The sequence below is a fragment of the Myotis davidii genome, unplaced genomic scaffold (genome assembly GCF_000327345.1).
Source record: "Myotis davidii unplaced genomic scaffold, ASM32734v1 scaffold221, whole genome shotgun sequence".
Lineage (NCBI taxonomy): Eukaryota > Metazoa > Chordata > Mammalia > Chiroptera > Vespertilionidae > Myotis > Myotis davidii.
This window is the reverse complement of record NW_006293349.1, coordinates 4,260,992-4,267,891: the sequence shown is the minus strand read 5'-3', so window position 1 is coordinate 4,267,891 and position 6,900 is coordinate 4,260,992. Positions and strand designations below refer to the sequence as shown.

Genomic DNA, 6,900 nt, shown 5'->3' with positions numbered 1-6,900 from the left:
GGGGGGGGGGGGGGGGGGCGGTGCAGATGCCCCTGGGAAGGACACCACAAGGCAAGACAGGTGTGAAAAGTGGGGTTTTCCTCAGAGTGGTGCCTGGAATGTAGCCACCACCACTGCTCCTCTCCCAACTTTATTTTATTTTTTAAAATATATTTGTATTGATTTTAGAGAGGAAGGGAAAGGGAGAGAGAGATAGAAACATCAACGATGAGATGAGAGATAATCATTGACCGGCTGACTCCTGCATGCCCCCCATAACCGGGGCATGTGCCCTGACCAGGAATCGAACCCTGACCTCCTGGTTCATAGGTCAACGCTCAACCCCTGAGCCACGCCGGCCAGGCACCTCTCCCAACTTTAAATCTCCCTTATGAACGCGTGGGAAAATGGAGGGGGAGAGACACAGAGAGAGGCCACGACAGACTGTTTGACTCTGCAGCGTGATCACAATTAACTTTACTTATTGGCTCATCAAGGAACGGCACGCTGCAGGGTCAGAGACTTACAAACAACGCATTGGACAGTTCAGAAGTTGCTTATGGGATTTATGAAGGGTGATTGGGATGAAGCTCTTTTTAAAAAAATAAAATAAAATGCAACCAGCTCAAAGAAGTTTCATGGTGACTATTTTTCAAGAATTGATCCTGGATCTCTAAGCTCAGACCTGAGGTTAACTCCCAGGGGCACGAGCTACCAAGGCCTAAAACCGCTCACTCCGAAGACCTCTACCTCGGGGAGGGCGGGCAGGTGGAGTGGAATGCCGGTAAAATAGGTCACACGGTTCATTGCACACAGTTTAGCCAGGAATTAAGCAAAAAGGCCAGCTCACTCTATCTCTTTGATCTGTGTCTGTTTGAAACTGTCGCTGGCAGCCCCCTGGTTTTGGTTTCTACTGAGCTGGGGCAGGGGCCTGGGCTGGGCTGGATCCCTCCCGCCCTTCCTGGCTGGCCACGTGCCGCCGGCTCGGTGAGTGTCCGGGCAGGAGGAGGAGAAAACCCGTGGGTGTCCCACTGGAGATGAGCCCAAACTGGCAGCACACAGCCAGGCTGCCGTTAGCATGCCCTGGCCGTTCTTTCCAGAGAATTTTCCGGAACAGACTGGAGACGCCGGTCCTGTCCAGTCAGCTCCTGTTCTGTCACCAGGTTAGAGCCCGGGGATTGCACAACCTCTGCAGCTTCTTGGGAAATGCACCGTGCGTTTCCCAACCTCTGGCTCAGCCTTGGTAAGATTCCCAGGCGACTGCAGAAGTGAAAATAAAAGCCAAAGCTCATTGCTGCCTCGGTATCTGTGGATAAGACAGGAAGTGGAATTGGAAAGCCAGGGACCCGGGCTGGATAATCCTACGCACTCTGTGGGCTCCTTCGTGGAATCCACAGTCTTTATGTGGAAGATACTGTTAATGACACTGGCGTCCTCTTGTCTTGTCCCTCAGTAGCCAATGCAATGTTAGAGCTGCTAGGAATTCAGAGACCCTCAACTCCTCACTATTTACCATCAACTTGAGACCAGAGAGATTGTCCCTTACTGCAGGGCACTCAGTTCATATGGCTGACAAAACACTAAGCTTAGAATGAAAAAAACAAACAAACAAACAAAAAAACACCTTGAACTTGAGTCTTCACCCAGCGCCTCTCTGGGTGTGGCTTTCAGACAAGCCAGTGAGCCTCGATTTCTGTATTGGGAGATGGGAGGGATTTCTGCCCCAAACAGGCCGTGACTGTTACTTTACTGAGTACGAACAGTGCGGTGCCCAGAGGAACGTGGACGGACCTACAGTGGCTCCTACAGAGTCAAACCAGTAAAGTTCACACATAATATATGAGAGTTACTTTTAGAAAAAAATCATGGAATTATAAATGTAGGACAGGAGAGTTTTTTACATGTTTATTTTTCTGATTTAATAGAGTACTGCATGTCTATTGTATTAACCACACACACACACACACACACACACCAGACACACCAGACTATAAAGAAGAAAGTGAGGATTGCTCAGAATTCTGGGTGAACATACACCTGCTCCTCCATCTACACTGGGATTACTTCTCGATCAACCCAATGGGAACTGAAAATCTCGTAAGTCGAAAATGCATTTAACACACCTAACCTGCCAGACCTATGGCTTTTCTTCGCCTACCTTGAACGTGCTCAGAACACTTACCTTCGCCCACAGTGAGGCAAAAACTATCTGATACAAAGTCTATTTTATAATAAAGTATCGAACAGCTAGTGCAATATATTATATGCAGCTCTTTTGCACCATTGTAAAGACGAAAAGTTGTAAGTCCAGCTATCATAAATCGGGAGCTATCTTTACTTCCAAATATGTTCTTGGAGGATTCCTCATACACATGTGGTTGAGATCATGCTATATCTGCTTTTGACATGTAACAAGATATTATTGGTATCGTCTTGCAATGTATTTGACAACACTCAAATTCCAAGCAAAATGAACTGGCTCTACTATCTGGGAAGCTGACCTGATCCGAAAGGTGATGGTGATTTGAAAATCCTGGAAAAGACTGAGTGAATTAAATAAGACTGATTGGCAAGAAGCAAAGCAAGAGGAAGCCCCAGCCCCCAGATCATAGACCAGGAGCTGTGCCAGGACTTCACGGGTCCTACTCACTTCCCTCCCCTCAACTACCCCACAAAATAGGTACCATCACTATTCCCGTTTTTCAGATGAAGAAACTGATGCTTAAAGAAATTAACTTACTCAAAATCACGCAACTAGTACATGCCAGGAATAGAATTTGTACCCAAGCAGTACACTTCCAGAGCCCGATTTTCTCAGCGTATGTTTTATTGTTACTGAAGTTACACACACAAATAAGTCAAAGAATCAAATAGTTCTTCAAGGTTTGTTTTGAAAACTATGGTCCTAGCCCCTCCCTCTCCTACCCCATTTCTCAGTAGTCCCTGGAGGCAACTACCTTTATTCTACCTCCCATCCAACAGCTAATTCTTAAGGTATGGATCTCCATGTTGATAAATAACGGGCTTGACCTGTTACTTGGTGGGGTCTCTATTGTCACCTCACTCTAGAACAGTGGTTCCCAACCTTCCTAATGCCGAGACCCTTTATACAGTTCCTCATGTTGTGGTGACCCCCAATTTCATTGTTACAAATTGAACATAATGAAAGCACAGAGATTAATCACAAAAACAATATGTAATTATATATGTGTTTTCCGATGGTCTTAGGCGACCCCTGTGAAAGGGTCGTTCAACCCCCAAAGGGGTCGCGACCCACAGGTTGAGAACCGCTGCTCTAGAAGATGAGGATTCAGCCCTCTGTCTCCCTCATTCTCAATGTCCACCATGAGCTCTCATGCCCTCTGCCCACTTTCTCCATTCTGCTGTGGTCTGAATGACCGCGCCCGCCAAATTCCTATGTTGAAACTAAATCCCCAGTGTGATGATGTTTGCGGGTAGGGCCTTTCAGAGACGATTAGGTCATGAGGGTGGAGCCCTCCTAAATGGAGCCTTTATAAAGGGAGAGTTCCCTCATCCTTTCTGTCGGATGAGGTGACATGAGAAGCTACCATCTAAGAATCAGGAGACCAGCTCTCACGAGACGTGGAATCTGCCGATGCCTCCATCTTGGGCTTCCCAGCCTCGGAACTGTGAGAAGCGAATTTCTGCTGTTTACCTGCCGCCCCGTGTAGGGTAGTTGGTTATAAAAGCCCAAACACACTAAGAGGGCTCCTGTGCTTGTCGTCCTATCTCATAGAGTTCACGTTATCACACGCAGGCAGAAGCCATTCACCGCTAATACCTATCGTCCGTGGTGACTGCTCTTCCCTTCCTGCCCAGCCTCCTAGTTCCCCTGGACTTATTGTCATGGTCATGTGACTGTTGTTGACTTCGTTTTCTTTGTACTCGTTACACATTCAAATGCTCCCCTCCACTGTGCAAATCTACTTCCAGTACAGGCAAAGGCACTGGGGACTCGAACCACTTCATCACATGGGAAAAAGCAGACCTGCTCCTCTCTGGGTCACATGCTCTCTAGCATTAGCCCCAGTTAAGAGGTTGGGCCCTCCCCCCATCCTCATTCTAGGGGTTCTCTGCACCTCTCTTTAGTCTGTTACTTACTTCCTGGTTCCTATGTCTTCCTCCTTCTTGGTTTGTTTCTTTGTTTTAGTGAAGGGAACAACTCAAGAGCCTCCTGAGAAAGACTGTAAAGGCAGTAACATTGTTCTGACCTTGCATATCTAAAAACACCTCCACCCCTGACCGGTCTGGCTTAGTGGATAGAGCGTCAGCCTGCGGGCTGAAGGGTCCCGGGTTCGATTCCGGTCAAGGGCATATACCTTGGTTGCGGGCACATCCCCAGTAGGGAGTGTGCAGGAGGCAGCTGATCAATGTTTCTCTCTCATAAATGTTTCTAACTCTATCCCTCTCCCTTCCTCTCTGTAAAAAATCAATAAAATATTTAAAAAAGAAACACCTCCATTCTATACTTCATACCTCCATTCTATATTCCTCTACTTCCTGGGAGATGCCTTAACATTATCTCCTCGCCCTCATTTGGATTTCTCATTTCTAATGTTATACTTATTAATATCTAAGTTTCCTTTGAGCTTGCTGAATATCCCTTTCACAGATAACCCAGTTCGTACTCATATCTTCTCTGATCTCTGAGGACAAGAGAGTTTGCTTCCCATGGTTTCTGTTGGCGGAGTTTGTTTCCTTCAGGGTGCTTTCTCCCTTGTTTTGGTCTCTTTAATAGGTATTCCTTGAATACTTGGTGATCACCGGCTGTGTAGTTGCATTAAATACAGGACATTGAGAAGAGGAGGCGCTGTGTGCATAAGAGGACTGTTCGCTGGGTTTGCTACAGGACGATGTGACCCAGGCCAACACCTGGGGCCCATGTCAGCGCATTTCCTGTTCAGCTGATTGGATTACCCAGAGGATTCTTCCAGCCTTCTTCCAAGAAAACATAGGCCTGGCTGATAGGATTCTGGGAGCAAAGTGGAGAAAAAAGATTGAGGAAGTTTATAAACTTACACTTCATTCTTCACTGTTGTAGCTCTCGTCCTCTCCCTACCACCCGACCCCAGAGTCCCTCTGTGTGTTCTGATCACAAGAATAAGCCTTCAGTTTCATACTGAGTGAGGGAGAGGTAGTCTCCTACTTGCAAGGAACAGGGGTGGGAACTTGGGGATTTACCAGCTTCTTATAAAGACTTTCCACCAAATGCCTGGTGAAATGCCTACCCTCACTCCCACTTCCTAAGATACCTGTTGCTCCACATTTTTAGGGATCTAAAGTATAAATCGGGCTGGTTATCATCAAGTTTAAGATTCACTTTCTTGAGTGTCCCAGCTTAGTACAACCTGCCTACCTGATTCCTAGTTTCTAAAATGTTAATTATCTCCTTCCCGTTCCCTTTGTCCTTGTGCATTTATGTTTTGTTTAAAAACACTTTACTGTTCTCCTAGCTGGGTGAAGATGGGAAGGGATTGGAATGCTTATGTCCAATCTGACATCTCAAACTGGACTGCCCCAGTTCCTCAGCTGTTATTCACCTGTTACAGAGAACCATGTTGCGAGGTTTGTTCTAACTGTTCTAGAAAGACAGACGCTACACCTGGAAAGCACAAACACAGTCACTAGAGAAACGTGGTAACTGTGGTTGGGTGAAATGTCCATCAGGACTCTTCACTTTTTCCTGTTTTGATCACATGCTCACCAGAAATCTTCAAGTTACACGAAACTCAACATGTCCAAGGTGAAATTCATAATCTAACACCCAAACTAGGTTCTCTTACAGTGTTTACCACTTATTCAGTGGCACCTGATTCACGCATTTATTTACTCATGCCAGAAACCTAAGAGTCATTCTAATCCTTGCTCTTTCCGCAGCCCCCATCTCTACTCATCACCAAATCCTGCCTATAGGTATTTATCCTCTGAGTCCATTTCTTTTCATCTCTACTGTGAAGACCCCATTTAAGTTATAAACACATATCAATGACACTTCTTTTTTAAATCTTTACTGTTGAAAGCATTATATATGTCCCTCTCTTTCCCCCACCGACCCCCTCCAGCCCACTGGAGAACGATACTTCTACAGGAGTCTCCTGACTGATCTCCCACAGCCATTCCAGCCATTTCCCACGCTGCAGTCATGCCCTTGCAAAATGCAAGTCAGACCTTGTTCTAGTCTTTCTCCCTAAAATCTTCTGAGTCCCCACTGCTCTACGATGAGGACTACAATCCCTAACAACACCTGCAGGGACTGACCTGTCTCTGGGCTTATCTGCTGATATTCCCCTTGCTGTCCGGTCCCCAGCCAGGCTAACTTTCTGATCCTCTGTTATTCTGATGCCCCTTCCCCCATTCCCGCCCCCAATCTGCCCCTTCAGGCAAAACAGCTCCCTCCTACTACTGCTCCCAACAGCCTAACTGCCCCCTTCATTTGGGCACAGCTATCACCTACTTATTCCTTAGGTCTTAGCTCTAACTTCTTTAGGGAACCCTGGTAAAATCAAGCTTTTTAATATGTTGGGTCTTTTTATTGATCTCAAAGAGAGGGAGGGAGAGGGAGAGAGATAGAAACACCAATGATGAGAGAGAATCATTGATCAGCTGCCTCCTGCACGACCCACACTGGGGATCGAGCTGAAATCTGGGCATGTGCCCTGACCGGGAATCAAATCGTGACCTCCTGGTTCATGGGTTGATGCCCAACCACTGAGCTACACCAGCCGGGCTAACATCAAGCTTTTTAAATGTACACTCCAGTGCATTATGACACGTTTACATGTAGCCACAAATCCACACCACAAAGCATCCCTCAGGCCCCTCTGCGATCAGTCTTCACCTCCACACCTAGACGCCGAGTAATCTGCTTTCTCTCTGTACAGATTAGTTTTGCTCCCTCTA

The 6,900-nt window shown here is 46.6% G+C and overlaps 1 protein-coding gene across 1 annotated transcript in view; it reads right to left on the bottom strand.

Moving 5' to 3' along the window:
- The window catches only part of NABP1 (nucleic acid binding protein 1), a 51,808-nt gene that overhangs the window by 18,725 nt on the left and 26,183 nt on the right, over nucleotides 1-6,900 (bottom strand). The gene's annotated exons all lie outside the window — the stretch shown is intronic.